General features: G+C 49.6%; 1 protein-coding gene across 2 annotated transcripts in view; it reads right to left on the bottom strand.

Annotated features, from left to right (window-relative positions):
* Window positions 1-16,510, bottom strand: part of LOC138833097 (calmin-like) — a 75,863-nt gene that overhangs the window by 32,881 nt on the left and 26,472 nt on the right. The gene's annotated exons all lie outside the window — the stretch shown is intronic.

Genomic DNA, 16,510 nt, shown 5'->3' with positions numbered 1-16,510 from the left:
TGGGCTGGGAATGAGAGCTTAAACCTAGTTACTTGGAAGGCAGAGATGGGAGGATCACAATTTAAGGCCAGTTCCAGCAAAAAGACGTTCAAGAGACTCTATCTTAATCAATGGCTGAGCATCATGACACCTACCTGGCATCCCAGCTGCAGGGAAACACAAGTAGGTAGGTCACAGCCCATGTTAGTGGGGCATAAAGTGAGAATTTACCTTGCAAAAAGGGCTGGAGACATGGCTCAAGTGGTAGATCGCCTGCCTAGCGAGTGTGAGGCCCTGAGTTCAATCCACACTATTGCCAGGGGTGGGGCTGGGGGACACAGAGGGCAGCTCTGCTAGTTGTTTCTCAGTAGCTTGATGGTAGAGATAGGTAGGAGCTGGGATGGGGGGAGGCAGGCTAGGGAGATCAATGATTAGGGGCTAGAATGTTCAGAGCATGAGGGAAAAGAATCTGACAGCCTTCGGTCAGCTTTAACTCTTACCTATCAGTTTTGTTTTGAGGCTTGAACTCACGGCCTGGGCGCTGTCCCTGAGCTTTGTCACTCAAGGCTGGTGCTCTACCACTTGAGTCACATCTCTACCTCTGGCTTTTGAGTCTCTCAGGCTTCTCTGCCTGGCCTCGCTTCAAACCCTGATCCTCAGATCTCAGCATCTTGAGCAGCTAGAATTATAGGCATGAGCACTGGCACCCAGCATTCCCTATCAGTTTTATGGGCATCCGACCTGCCTAGGCTAAGAAAGGAAACTGTGTACTCCATATGCCAAGTGCAATAGAGCCCCTAGCGCTAAAGTTGCCTTTGTCCCCTTCTCTAAATGGGCATCAGGAGCACAGGAAGATGTTCCGCTTGCCCAAGTCACAAATCCATGAGGACGGTTGAGGGACAGGGGTCAGTATGCTGCCAAACTGGAATTCTCTGAATTCTGTGCTCAGGTACACACACACACACACACACACACACACACACACACACACACACACACACACACACACACACACACACACACACACACACACACACACACACACACACACACACACACACACACACACACACACACACACACACACACCATGGCCTGGGCCATCTCTGTATCCTCAAGGATACGGATGAAGTGCCCATGGAGGTTCACCAGGCGAGCATGTGGTTCTTGGCACAGAGTAACCTGTGGTGGGCTCTGTGGCATGGAACTGTGGAGCCCTGGTTGGACAACCCCCACATGCCTAAAACCATTTCACATGTCTTTAGCAATAATTTTTTTTTAATTAGAGCCAATTTTACTTCCAGAGTAGACAAAAGGGAGAGGGGCGCCTAGGGTTTTCTGTAGCGACCATGGCACGTTTTCCCCTTGGCCTCATTATTAGGTAGACAGTGGCATCATAGATCAAATTTTAATTCTTTCAAAATCTTTTCAACTTCAAAGCCAGCAGACAGTAAGTGTACACATAACAGCTTTGCTCTTATTTTCCTCCTTTTTTCTAATGTCACTGGCAAGTAGGCAGGAGGATTAAAGTTCTAATTCTAGTATAATACCATGCTTCACAGGGAAGGGAGTGGGAGAAAGGAAAGGAAGTTGGCAGAAATGAGAGGCAGGTAGAGGGGGCTATTGCTAAGGTGGGTGAGTCTGAGTCCCGGGGACTTCTGGGAGCTTGGAGAGGGTCCGGTCCCAAGAACCAGCTGAGCTCTTTCCCTCTACCCACATAGATCTACCTCACCCTCCATGACTGTCATTTCCCACAGCTTCATCATGATCTCCTGCTCCATGGACATGAAGGCTACTTCTGATTTCCCACTGTCACAAGCCACCAGGCAGTGGGCGTCCCACACCAGCATCCTGGCACGTGGTTCTCTGTGCTCAAACCTACGAATGTATTTCTTGCCCTTGACAGCTAGAAGTGGAGCTGCTGGGTCTTAGCGGTGGGCACATTTAAAATTTTAATAGCCACTTCCAAATTGCCCTCCCCAAAGGCTGCCCAAGTTTATACATTCACCCTCACTCGTCTTTAAACAAGTTTATGGGGACTGTAAAATATTTACACACACATTCAAGCACGCAGCCTGGTTTCTCCATCTGGCCTCAAGGAAAGCAGAGTAGAGCCCCTGAAACAGAAGTGCATTTAGAAAAAGTCTTTGAGAACCTGGGCCAGGCTGCTAGTTTAACTGCACTCCAGGGTGTAAATGCAGAGGTGCGTGTCTGCTGGTCTAAATATACTTCATCCACCCATCTACCCCGTCCATCTACCACTTGCCCGTCTATTCATCCATCATCCATCCATCCATGCTTCCATCCATCCACTCAACTATCCATGCCATTTACTTACTCATCCATTCATTCAACCATTCACTCACCTATCCATTCTTTCATCCATCCATCCACCCACCCATTTACCCATTCATCCATTTACTCATTCACCCATCCATCTACCCAACCAACCATCCATCTACTCAGCCAACCAACCATCCATCCACCTATCCATATATACAATACATATATAATTGATCCAACCCATCCATCCATCCATCTGTCATCCATCCACCTATCCATTTACCCAGCCGGCCAGCCACCCTCCCAGTTAATATTTATGCAGTGATTACTACATACTGGGAACTATGCCAGGCTCTGTGGGCAAAATCAGCAGTGAAGAATTAAGCACTCATGGAATCTGCACTCCAAGAATTCACAGCCAAGCAGCCAAGTAGGGGAGAGAAAACATAGATGTCACAGGGCACATATGCAAGAAGAAATGAACTCAAAATGCCAACGATGACAGGGACGGGAGGGGTGATTTCACTCCCCGTGGCATCCTCCTCCAAGGCCCTAAGAGGAACCCACAGGAGATGCTCCTGAACACAAAGACCATGTGCTGAGAGCCCACCCTGGCTCAGAGCCAGTCACAGGGGGCCTTACCTTCTCTTCCCCCTGGACCACTGGGCACACCTGTGTGCAAGTCAGCTCTGACAGCAAAGCCGGCCAACCCACAGCAAAGAAGAGAGGATGGCTGAGGGTTACAAGGCAAGGTGAGACTCAGCCACAAGTAGCAAAGTCCCTAATGGCTAGGGTCTTTCTCATCACTTAAAACTAAAAAGTGTAGCTCAACACTCAATATATACCAGGGGGAGGGGGAGGGGGGAGAGAGAGAGAGAGAGAGAGAGAGAGAGAGAGATTGTGAGAAGGCATGGCTGGCATTTCAGAGCCACACTGTATTGACCTTGGTCAGTTGAAATACTTTTGCCTCAGTATCCCTTTACAACATGAGAATAGCCAGGCCCCTTCACAGAAACACTGCCGAGACCGCAGGAGGTTACCCACAGCTGCTCCCTCCAGGCGGCTTTCCCCAGCCCCCAGGTCACCTCGGGCTAGGAGAGTTTGTCTGGGGTCTCCACAGAGGCCTGCTGCTCTTGCAGGGCCTTCCACCATTTGAAATACCCACCCCTACCCCGCAGACCTTCCAACTCCTGCCTGCCAAGACTCCATAAATGTTATATAGTTTCCATAAACCGAACGGCCCTTTTTTTCCTATCACATTGTAAAGGTGTAGGAAACCATTTCTCTGGAAGGGTCTGGCCTTCACATGAAGTGGCTGCAGGACCCCACGACGGGCAATATAACAGAATTCTAACAGTGCAGTAAAATCGCCATCGCTGTTCTGCCTGGCCAGCAGGGCTGGAAGAGAACTGGGTAAAGGGTGGGGGAAGGGGGCAGTACTGGGATGTGGTGGTGGTGGTGGGGTGCTGAGGAGTTAGCCAAATCCAGGACCCCAAGAATAGAGGTAGACAGGAGGGGAGACCCTGCCTTCCAGCGCCACATGGCCTGCCCAACTTCCTGCTCTGGCCTTCCAACAACAGACTATTTAAAAGCGAGAGGTTTCTCTCTTCCGCAAGCTGCCACCTCAGACCCTGGAGGCCACAGAGAAAGGGCCACTGGCTCCAAGTGTAAGTAGATTCATTCCCTTTTGTGGCCTTGTAGGTATCTATGACCACGCCTCCCATACCTACCTTCCTAGGGGGCAAATACTACAGAGCACTAATGCTTCTATAATGCTTCTTGCCTAGCACTGATAGATTTTTGCGGCTTATACAAACACTATATGCCCATTATTTTTTTAAAATTGAAAGAAAATAGAAACATACAGAGAATATGGTCTAAAGTCTCTTGAAATTGCAAACACACATACACAAGACACATTTGGACATACACACACACCTAACATGTGTATTCATGCATACAAATTTTGCACAGATTTTGTATGTACATGTGTGCTGCTACTGGGATTTGAACTTATAGCCTTATGTTCTTACTTGTTTTTTTTTTCATTCATGGCTGGCACTCTACCACTTGAATTATGCCTCTACTTCTGGCATTTTGCTGCTTAACTGGAGAGAAGAGTCTCTCAGGTTTGCCTGTCTAGGCTGGCTTTGAACCACAATCCTTAGATCTCTGCCTCCTGTGTAACTAGGATTACAGATATGAGCCATTGGCATCCAGCATGATTTTGTTTTAGTATTTCTATCATGTAAAACTGTTAATTGTGTAAAACTGTTTTTTTCCCATACAAATATCTATTATGCACTTTGATAACGTTCACTCTATTATTCCTTCTCATATCCTGTCCCCTAATCCTCCTCTTTTCTAAACTCCCTTGCAAAATTTGTAATGGGTTTCACTAGAACCTTCTTCTCAAGCATCATGCACATACTTTGCATGTGATCAGTGAAGATTCAGTTTCTCAGTGTGGCCACTGTGGGGATGGCTGACATCACAGCAAAAAGCTAGTTACTGGGCTCCATCTGAGACCACTGATTCACTAGTGACTCAAAGGTGGGTCCCCGGAATCGTCACATACTTGTCTCAGATAGATGATAGATCCAGAATCTGCATCTCTCAGGAGGAGATTAGCATGATTTCTTGTTCATCTCCAGGTAGAGCAGAATGCCCATGGGCATGTGGGCCTGCCATGGGAGAAAGACATGGCTGTCTGCAGCCAGACTAGAGCACCACTTATAGTCCCAAAGGCTGTCAGCTGTCAGGTTTGTTACTTAAGCTAATTCAGAGACAACTCCCCCTGACCCCAGGCTTCCATGTATCATCCTAGTCTTTTCCTGGCCTTGTCCATTCTCTGGGAAAATTCCTCTTCCTCTTCTCCCTGTCTCAGACCCCTTCCTGGGCCACAGGGCACTTGGTTGACCTGCCTGCCACCGGATCACACAATGGCCCCTCCCACCCGTGGAAGGGCACGAGACATTGACCACCAGTGCCTGCCCTTTCAACCTCATAGAGAAAGGCCTGGGCCCTGATGGGGGACACCCAGCCCTGCTCACTCGCTCACTCACTCGCTCATTCCCTTGCTTGGTGGTTTTCCTCCTCTCTCCATCTTTCAACACCTCCCAGAAACACAGCCTCATTACATGGCCCCATGCTGGTTCACTTGAGAAATAAAACTCAGAAACAAATTAAATGGCAATTTCTATTTTAAACAGGAGAGGGACCAGGCTTCAGGAATACCAATCCAACACTCCTTTGGTTCCACCTCCTGGGGGCCCACTTCCCCCCGTGGCTCTGGTGGTATTAAAGCCAAGGCCTCTGTGTGGTTTTCACCAGCCATGATTTTGCATTTAATTTCCTTTGTTTTTCCTCCCTGAATAGTTACTCTGACCCAAGTCCCTTTTATCGAGACTTTGGTAATAAAACGTAAAACCCTCCTTGGGACCGCAGGCCTGAACAGTGTGTGACTACCTCAGATCAGGGTCCAGGGCTAGGCCAGCCTTGGTGGGATTCTGTCAGCCTCACGGGGGGCTCCTCTGCACCTCTTTCTCTGCCTCTGGTGTAGGCTTGGGCTGGGGGGGAGCCCATAGCATGAAAGCAAAAAGTAAGGAAAAGGCTTGAGCTGGGACAAAGCGGTGGTCTCCCCCATACATGCCCACAGAGACTCAAATAAAACTGCCAAGCTCCTTCTAACTGGGGACTTAGATCCAATTCTCTCACAGGTCCCAGAGGCCACCAATTAACATACCATGTCCTGCCCCACTGCGACCCTTCTTCTAGGCTGCTCCAAAACACATAACCCAGGGCTCCAAAGAGCTAGTTCCAATTACACACCAAATTAAGTTTTAAGATACATATACATATATGTGTATATGTATATATATACATATATATGTATATATATATATATATATATATATATATATATATGGCTGGTGCCTATAATTCAAATAAAAAAATAAACCTGCTCTACTTTTTCCTGAGAGTAATCCTATCAAACCTTAGTGCTTAAACCTCAGCCCACTGTGATTTATGGCCGATGACGCCAGCAGGCCATAAAAACCTAAGCTGAGGAACAGAGAGCTTTCACATTTGCCCAGATGGTCAGGCCAAGGCAACAGGCCCAATGCAGGCTGACTACCCTGAAGTGTCCAACTTCAGTCAGGACAGGACTAGACAAACCCCTCACTGTTAGTCAGTGACTACACTCAATCATAAATAATATGATACAGGCATCGCCCTCATGGGCATGAAGTCTGAAACGGAAGGATGGGTAGATGGAAAGGGAGATGGAAACAAAAGGGAGGCCCGGGAAGGGGGAAGGACAAAGAAAGGGAAGGGAGATAGAAAAGAATTCCTTCTTCACAATCCAGGAAGACTCCCTTTCCAGGCCTCTGCCGACCCTGACTAACATTCACAAAGGTTTGTGATCTTTCTCATTTTTTAATAAAAGTCCACTGGCTTCAACTTTTGAAGCAATGTTTTCCCAACTATACACCAGATCTACAAAGGAGTAGGTGATCTGCAGAGCACTCTCTCCCCTTGCATAGATGTTTGTGATCAGTGTGTTTAAGACCTTGATAAGTCCTGCAATAAGGAAATTGATTTAACTTTATTTGAACAAAAATTCATTTGAAGTCAGAGCCCTTTTCTATATAAAATAAACCACAACATTCTTGGGGGGAAAAATCCTGCTTTAGAACCGTAGAGAGGTGTTCATTAACTGGGAAGGGAAATGACTACACTGGGTCTGCACAGATGGCCAAGGGCATCCACAGTCTGGTGACAGACATACTGTGTGTGGGCCAGACCCAGGTACCCTTCCCTCTTGAACACACAGCCATACTACAACTCCCAGCCTCCCTTGCAGGTAGGTGGGGTCATGTGGCTGATCTCTGCCCAATGGCATGTAGGGGAGTCCCAGACGTGTCAAACAAAGCTCCTCCCCCATCCTCAGGTCCTGTGACCACTCTGTAGTGAAGACCCACAGTAGGGCAGAACCACAAAATTAAGGATTCTAGACTTTCCACTTTCTCCTTGGCTTCCCCCAGGGGAGCCACCAAAGAGAAGTCACTGTGGGGTTATTGAATGAGCAGGGAATTTTCATATCAAATTCCAGGACCAGGAGGAGGAGGGCAAAGGAGGGAGCCAGAATCTATGAGGCCTGCCTATCCATCCAACCACCACCACAGGGCAGGTCTGGTGCTCCCGTGTGGATGAGGACACGGTTCTCAGAGCTGAGAGGTGATACCCAGCAGAGGGCAGCCTTGTTACTAGGAGCCAGCTGCTCCTGGGCACCCTCCTAGCTGATGGGAACCCTTCAAAGCAGGCATCTCTGTAAAGGCCTTCCCAATGAGTCTGTTTCCCACAGGTCACATCAAAGGCTGACACTGAGCTGTCCCTCACAGAACAGACCCCCACAGACCCAACAAGAACAAGCCCCATCTCCTGCATGCAGGTACTTTGAAGAGGATTTAACATCTAAAACTTTACATGCCCAACCTTGATTTGCATCTGTCGTGTGTGTGTGTGTGTGTGTGTGTGTGTGTGTGTGTGTGTGTGTGTGTGTATGTGTGTGGGGGGAGGGGAAATGTGTGTGTACTGGAGCTTGAACTCAGGGCTTGAGTGTTATCCCTTAGATTTTCACACAAGGCTGGCATTGTACCTCTTCAGCCACAGCTCTGCTTCGGGCTTTTTGCTGGTTAATTGGAGATAAGTCTCACAGACTTTCCTGCTCAGGCTGGCTTCAAACCATGATCCTCAGACCTTAGCCTCCAGAGTAGCTAGGATTACAACTGTGAGCCACCAGTGCCCTGCTGCACAGCTGTCTTTACTAAAAACCCTCAGGCCCCCTTTCAAGCAACAGTGTTCTAATGTATGGAAGACCAATCAGCTGCAAGGTTCTCCCGCTGTGAGGCCACCCACTGCTCCTGGCCCAGGACTAAGGGGATTTCCTTCAGACAGTGCTAAATCTGGGGATGTCCTGGAACACTAGGAAGAGTCTGGGGTCAGGTGCTGTCTCCAGGCAAACAGGCCCCAGGGACAGCAGGTTGAACACACAGAACAGGACCACCTGGTCTCCCAGGTGGTCAGAAGACAAAGAAGGCTAGTATCTGCTTCCAAGGAAAGGGGCACGTGAAGCCTGCAATTCCCACTTGCAGCTTCTGCCTGCCAACAAAAAGTGTCACAAGTGAGACTTTAAAGATACAACCTGTGATGGGGAAAGGCGGAGGTGTCCCATTCCCCCCTGGCTGCAAGTGTCACCTAGACTTCCTGTTAGTCCAAGAACCATGAAGCTGTCTGAAGCGTGGTGGGGGAGAGGGGGGACAGACTGTGACAGAGGAGGAACCCACAGGCTCTCACACATCTGGATCCTTTCTGCCAGGAGGTCCCCTCCCCCTGGTGCTCCCACACTGCTTCTAGGGCTGGTGACCACATGGGCGGGGCTCCCAGCCCTGTGTGAGAGTGGATGTATAGACACCCGGGAATTGGCAGGGGTCCAGCTCAGCATTACAGTTCCCCAGGGGGGTGGGGGTGGGGGGTTGGCCTCTGATCATCGTTCTGAGGGGGGGGGATCACTGTGGCTACATCAGGGAGAGCCTGACCCAGCACCAAAGTCTGTTCAGCCCGGCTCCCTCCCCAGTTAGCCACAACTCCACCTCAGCAACCAGGAGCTCTGGGGTGCCACCCAAGTACAGGCCTGGCCCAGGCTCATGGGCCTGCTCCTGGCTTAAATAAATGGGTGCTCCTCTCTGCCCACTGTGCATGAAGCAAGCCCCCTGACTCCAAAGAGATGGTGGGTGTGCTGGGTAGCTAAAGCTGCCATGTGCTTGGGGTTGGCTCTGGGCGCTGCATCCACTGGTAAGGGTGCTCCTCCCCGGCTGGGGCCACTCCTTCCCCGGTGCTGGGGCCCCTCAGGAACTCAGATGGGACTGTGATTCAGCCTCAGGCAGGCTGGTCCTGAACCCTGCTTTTCCAGCATCGGCTAATCAAGGCAGGAAGAAAGGAGGAACCCCTTTGTAGTGAGTGACAGAGCTCATTTTCAAACCCAGCTGGAGCCCCTAAGCTCCCTGGGCCCCCAAATATAACCTTTCAGCCTTCAGCCTCACCCTCCCCTATACCCAGACACCAGGCCCACACAGCTCCACCTCCAGTTCCCCCAGCACAACAGCACGGAAATCATTAGCAGAACAATTCTAAGTCCTGCCAAATTAGGTCACCACCCCCTGCCAGGCTTCCTGCTGTCCCAGCTGGACCCTCGGCAGGTGCAAGCCTGCGTGCCATGGCTGTGGTCAGCAAGTTTAGATACTTTAGTCAGTTCGGGACCACAGCATCTACAAGGGAGGGCCCTGCCTTCAGAGGCTACAAGCTAACCAAGGACCCAGCAAGCAGACCTGAGGCAGGAGCTACATTACGGTAGAGGACAACTGCCTTTGTACCAGCTTGTTTTACCTGTTTCATTTCAACCATGTGCACATATTTGACAGAAACTTATTTTTCAAGAAATAGGGATTGAACCCAGGGCTTCCTCACACAGGCCAGGTAAGGATTCTACTGCTTAAGTCACAGTCCAAATATTTTTGGTTTTGTTTTTATTTCATGTTTGAGATAAAGTCTGGCTAACTCAGTCCAGGCTGGCCTGGAACTCAGAATCCTCTTTGCCTCTACTGCCTCAAAACCTGGGATTTCACATGAAAGCCACCACACCCAAATTCTATTTGAAAAAAAGTTTTCTTGCATAGTCAGTTTTATTCTTGTTGACCAATCTCTTTTGTCATCTTTGGGAAACTATCTGCCTAGGTAATATCTGACAAAGGAATTTTCTCTTAATAAAACTGCTTGACATCTATGATAGAAAATACTGGAAAAATGGGGGGGGGGAACCACATATATTAAGTTATACTATACTGCCTATTCTCTTCATTTCTTCCTTCAATATGGCATTAATTTAGTTTTTTGCTAGCTTTCATTTGTAAGGTATGTGTGTGTGTGTGTGCACGCACGCGTGTGCATGCACGCACCTATATTAGAGCTTGAACTCACTAGCCTGTTTTGCTCTGCCACTTGAACCACACCTCCAGTTCCAGCTTTTCTTTTTGTCTGTTGTGGAACTTGAACTCAGGGCCTGCGTTCTGTCCCTGACCCTCTTTGTGCTCAAGGCTAGTGCTTGACCACTTGAGCCATAGCACCACTTCCAGGCTTGGAGTGGTTAATTGGAAATAAGAGTCTCTCAAGGACTTTTCTGCCTGGGCCAGCTTCAAACCGCAATCCTCAGATCTCAGCCTGCTGAGTAGCCAGGATTCCAGGCGTGAGCCATCAGCGCCTGGCTCAGTTGTAGCTTTTTGCTGGTTAATTGAAGATTGGAGTCTCTTGGACTTGTCTGGCTTCAAACCAGGAGCCTCAGATCTCAGCCTCTGTGTAGCTAGGATTACAGGCGTGGATTACCAGCACTAACTTTTGTAAGATTTGAGTATATTCTGACCACATGATATAGAAGGTGGTATTCTGTGTCTCAGCTTGATGGTTGCCAACTCTGTACCTTTCTTCATCCTCCCTGAATGGCAGTTGTTGACCTGGCTGTCAAAACTGTGAGGTGATGGTGCTAGAACCTGTCCTTTGCATTGTGAGCACAATTGATGGATCAGTTCTCGACCTTTTAGCTAAAACCAAGTTCACAAACACGAGGGATCAGACATTCCAGCATGGTGGGAAGCTAGCAAAGTCCTTCCTGATCCCGGGCAGAACCTTGGTAGCGGCAGCAGAACAAGGCCTTGAGCTTTTCTCCCCTGAGTGGGGAGAAGCCAATGTGTCTGTCTGTGTTCAGGATGTTGGGGAGTGGGGCACCCTCCAGATTGCCGCCCTGATACTAGTTTCTGCTTTCTAACGACCGCAATTTTGAGGCAGCCAATCTTCCTAGTTTAAGAACAAGCATTTCCCAGCCTTCCTTGTGGTGAGGTGGGGATGTGTGAAAGAGCTGGACCAATGAAGTCAAGAGAAATCTAAGGGGTGGGGCTTCCCAGAAGGTAGTAGAGAAGCCTGGTGTGGCTCCATCCTCGAATCCTCTGCTGTAAGGCTGGATGGCAGTCATGAGAAGAACTGAGCAGGGAGAAGCAACCATCATCCAAAACAGCCGGGCTGCCAGTTTCTGAGTGTGTACTGTATGCAATAAATAAATCCTCTTTGAAGAAGGCGCTGCAAGTGGGCTCTTGTTGCTTATGTTTGAACACAACCTTATGGAAGAGAAACTGTCTTGATTACAAACCCATCCTTTGTGACAGAGAACAGAACACTAACCAACATGTTTCTGATGCTGCATACTTTAAGACTAGCTCCAATTATTTCCTGCTGCTGTAAATACTGCAGAAAGAAGTATTTTATCCGTTTCCCTAACATTTCATAATCCACAAGTCTGTGTGTGTCTGTGTGTCTGTGTGTGTGTGTCTGTCTGTGTGTGTCTGTGTGTGTATACACAAGCATGCACATGCTGTCTCATACACATGCTGGCCCTCAGACAGGGCCAAGGCGCTGTCTGAGGTTTTTTGCTCAAGGCTAACTAATGCTTTACCACTTGAGCCACAGTTCCACTTCTGGCTTTTTGGTGATTAACAGGACATAAAGAGTCTCACAGACATTGCTATTCTAGCTGATCACCAGGATCTCAACTTCCTGAATAGCTAGGATACAGTCATGGGACACCTGCACCAGACAGAATCCGCAATTCCTTTCCCTTCACTCTCTCATAAAACCAGAGAAAAACAACCCAGGGTAGCTCAGAAGCTCAACTACAGGCACCACCAGGCAGGTGGTGACATTCTCTCCCTCCTTTTATCTCCCACAACACCAAAGTTATGCTAACACATAAACAACAAACCCCCAAGTTCGGTGAACAGTGAAAGTCAGAAGTAGAAACCACAGCATCACTCTGGAGAGCGAGGCAGTGTATCATCGGGGCTCCAAATGCACAGATCAAGTCTGTTGGCCAACTCCCTGTTAAGCCCAGACGCCTGTCTCTAAGCTCAGGGGCCAAAGAACAACGAATTCAGGAGATTAAGCTCACACAAGGGCTCATAATGTTCCATATTGCTTTGGGCCTGGAGAAACATGGAGGGACTGGACACAAGTCTAGCCATGTGGAGCCCATGCTGGCGTGTGGCATGGGGCTGAGCAGGTGCGGGGTGGGATGGAAAGCGCAGGGGCCTGGGAAAGGTGGCAAGCATCCAGAGATCTTGAAAAGGCATTAGGAGGAGCTGGGCCTTAACAACAGAACAGGAAATCTGTTTCAGGGAACCCCAGGGAGCCAAGCGACACCTCTAACCTCTGGATTCTTGCCTGTGTCCTTATTTCCCATGTGGTGAGGTACAAGTACTTGGCGTCTGCGCTCAGTGGACGCCTTGGGATTAAAGACAATGTGTTCTTTAGTCCTTTTCCAGACAAGGGAACTGAGGCTTAGAGACTTCAGGAGGGGACTTAGTGCTCAGGGCCACGGTTTTGGGGGGTGTGGGGTATTCCTGCACCCCTTCGACTCCTTAGGCACGTGGGGTCTGGGACATGCGGAGGATGTTTGGTCTTGGTTAAAAGACAGCTTCTCCCTCCCACTCCTCAGTCCCTTCTTGCAGACAGAGCAGGCCCAGAGCAGCTGTGCCTGCTGTATCTTCTGAGACAGTCATTCTCAACTCAAGCTCAAGGCCGGCCCCAGGCCTGGACTATCTTCCTACTGGGGAGAGAGCTTTCTGCTCCAAGCTCCTGCAGAGGAGAGGGATTAGCAAAACCAAGCCGAACTTGATTGAAAAATAACTTCCCTCCAGGTTGCCATCTGCTTTTGTGTCTCTTCGCCCCAGCCTTCACCAAGTCTGGCCCCAAGACCCACAGACTCAGGGTGGTCCTTCCTTCTTCAAGAAGCCGGAAATTGCCAAAGGAACTCCGGGAGGTACTGAGCACGCCATGCGAAGTAGGTGAGCCACTAATTAATGTTTTGAAACGTTTACAAAGCAAGGCAAAGTGTGAGGAAGGGGTCGAGAGCAGGCATTCCAGAGCCAGGCGGCCTGGCCCACGCCCTCTTCTCACTCTAGGGATGAAGGACAAGCAAGCTGCCCTCACTCACTCCCCGTCCGTGCCTACCAGGTGGCTCAGCAGCAGCGCTCAGGATCACAGGGGACCAAACAACACTGCTGTCTGCCAAGTCTTAGAAAGAGCACCTTGGCGGGGGACCCGGCTCATGCCTGTAATCCTAGCTACTCAGCATGAGATACAAGGATCTCAGTTCGAAGTCAGTCCAAGCAGAGGTCTTGAGACTCTTAACTCCAATGAATGAGCAAAAAGCCAGAAGTGGAGGTGTGGTGCAAGTGGTAGAGTATTAGTGCTGAGTTCAAGCCCCAGTACCAAAAAACAAAAAGGAGGATGTGAAGGGTAAACCAAAGGAGGAGGCTGCAATGCTTGGTAAGAAATGTACGCATTAAATTAAAAAAAAAACAAAAGAAATGTAAAAAAAAAAAAAAAAAAAAAAAAAAGAAATGTACGCATTATCCTGCCCATGTAATTGTAACCCCTTTGTACAGTATGTTCACAAATAAAATAAAATTAAATTTAAAAAAAGGAAACAAGGAAGAAAAGAAGGAAAGAAGGAAAGAAGGAAGGAAGAGAGAGAAAAAGAAAAAGCAAACAAGAGAGAGAGAGAGAGGAGAGAGAGAGAAAAAGAAGAAGCAAGCACTCAGTAGAGCAGGCGAGCAGCAGCCTGTCCTGGTCATCTACCAATTTCCTCAATTATCAGATAGTCAAAAGCCAGTCCTGCCAGCACCTCGAAGCAGCAGACAAGTCACCCTTGCCTTACGAGAGGTCTGGCCTCTCTCTGCCCTTGGCTTCTCGAAGCTAATCTGTGTATCATCCACACCTGACATTCCTAAAATGAACAGCACCCCCTGCCAAATCTACACAGTGAAGTTCACTGCTTAGAGGACATGACTATTTGACAACAGGGCCTTTATTGACAACAGGCGGTCCTGAATCCAAGGTGACCCATGCTATACACAGAGACACCAGGCTTGTGTACACATAGCAGCAGCCAGAACAGCAAGGGCAAGGCCATCTTCAGGGGCATGCCTGGGGGATACCAGCCCTGCAAGGCACCTTGTGCTCAGACTTGCGGCCTCCAGGCCATGAGCAAACCCATTTTGTTGTCTATGCCCCAGTACAGTGTCAGCACAGCAAGCTACTCATCTTCCCTGGTTTCCAGATCAGGCTCCTCCCACCACCTCTCCTCACATATAAGCCACACCCCATCCAGGCCTAGGCTCCTCCCTCTCACAAGCATCACTCACAAGCCACACCCCATCCAAGCCCCGCCCACAAGGGAGTCCCTGTACTCGGGGCAACCAGTTCAATCAAGGCTAAGAAATGGACCACACATGTCAAACCAGGCATCTTTAAACCAAAGCACAAAGACAACAAGGGCACGTATTAATCAATGAACAAAAACACGTGGCTTCAAGTTTACAGACACACCTGTGTATTCCCCTTACGCCGTGCACCACCACCCCCAGCCAGTGGTTCAGAATTCACTAATTCAACATCCATGATGGCTTTATAGAACCTAAGTATCACAAACAGCAAGGGTCAACTGGGTTAAAGGTATCAACTAGGCCCTGAGTCCCTGGAGACAGACTCAAAGCCAGCTACCTCCTCCAGGAAGCCTCCCAGAGTCACACCAGCCTTCCTGTGCCTTTCTCCCCTCTTAAATATTTGTTAGTCATTGATCACATGATTAATGATCGCATGAGCAAATGAATGCAGAACTGTCAGTGAGTGAATGAATGAATGACACACACTGAACACCTGCTGTGTGTCAAGGCACCGAGGCCAATGAGGCTGTCATGATGTGACATGTGAACATGGGTTGCTGCAGTGCTGGGGGAAAAGGCATTTGTCTGGGGGGAATTTGGCAGTAAGTAGAATGGGGGTGAATCAGTGTGTGAAAGCAAGTGCAAAGGCCCAGAGTCCCAGGCAAGGCAGAGTTGGCGCAGTGCTGGGCCCCGGGGAGGAGGTCCTCGGGGGATCAGGTCCTCCAGATGCTAGGGGAGCCGTGTATATAAGTCAACTCCTTTCCGGACCCCAGCGCAGCACAAAAGCAGAGCCATAGTACGGCAGGATTGTGTTTCCTGGCCTGCGCCCAGAAGCTCCGTGGGAACCTCGGCCCATTTCCTCCCTATGGTTTCTGGAAACTCCAGGAGGGGTCCAGCCTGGACGGAGGTGAGGAGGGTGGGGGTGAGCTGGCGGGCCTTGTGCACCCCTGCACTGGGAGAGCTGTGCACCTGCATTTCCCCCTCTGCCCTGTGTGTGGGGAGCTGGTGGCGGCACAGCTCCGCCATCTTGTTGGGGTTACAGCCAGGGTGCCCTTGCCCTTGGGTGAAAGGAGGTGGAGTCTGTACTGTGGTCAGAGGGGAGCAGCTTCCTCTCCTTCCCTAAGCCCATTGGCCGGCCCAGCCCGCTGCTGCATACACATGCACACGCTAACGCACAGGAATGCATGCACATACACAACCTGGTGTTCATGTGTTTCCACCACACTGGCCTGCCCTTGTGCTCTCCTGACCTGCACACATCTGTGCCCTCTTCTCTCTAGACACAGCAGGCCCTCCACCCCCAACCAGGGACCAGAGCCCCTTACAACTGCAGAGTACACAGTGCTGGCAGCGATGGCACTGTGGCCTCCCGCGACTCATTTCTCAGGCTGAGGGCGCTCTCCTGTGGCTTTTCCCCTGAAGGCTGGGGCTCAAACATGGGAAAATAAATTGGGTGCTGGTGGCTCATGCCTTGTAATCCTAGCTGCTTGGTGGCGGGGGGGGGGGGGGGCGTGGAGGGGGTAGGGGAGGCTGAGATCAGAGGAAGGATCACACTTCACAGCCAGCAGATTCTTATCTCCAATTAAGCAGCAAAAAGCTGGAGCTAGAGACACAGCTCAAGTGGTTGAGTGCCAGTCTTGAATCTTAAAAAAGCTTGGTGGCTCACACCTGTCAGCTACTCAGGAGGCTGAGATCTAAAATGGCAGTTCAAAGCCAGCCTGGGCAGGGAAGTCCATGAGACTCTTATCTCCAATGAACCACTAGAAAACCAGAAGTGGAGCTGTGGCCTAAAGTGGTAGAACGCTAGCCTTGAATGAAGAGGGCTCAGGGACAGTGCCCCAGGGAAAACCAACAAATGTTTTTAAAAAGCCAGCACACACACACACACATACACACACACACACACACACACACAC

Source organism: Dipodomys merriami, unplaced genomic scaffold (assembly GCF_024711535.1).
Source record: "Dipodomys merriami isolate MVZ:Mamm:240054 unplaced genomic scaffold, mDipMer1.0.p SCAF_200, whole genome shotgun sequence".
Classification (NCBI taxonomy): Eukaryota; Metazoa; Chordata; class Mammalia; order Rodentia; family Heteromyidae; genus Dipodomys; species Dipodomys merriami.
Note: the sequence above shows the minus strand (reverse complement) of the source record. Positions and strands in the feature narration are given on the sequence as shown.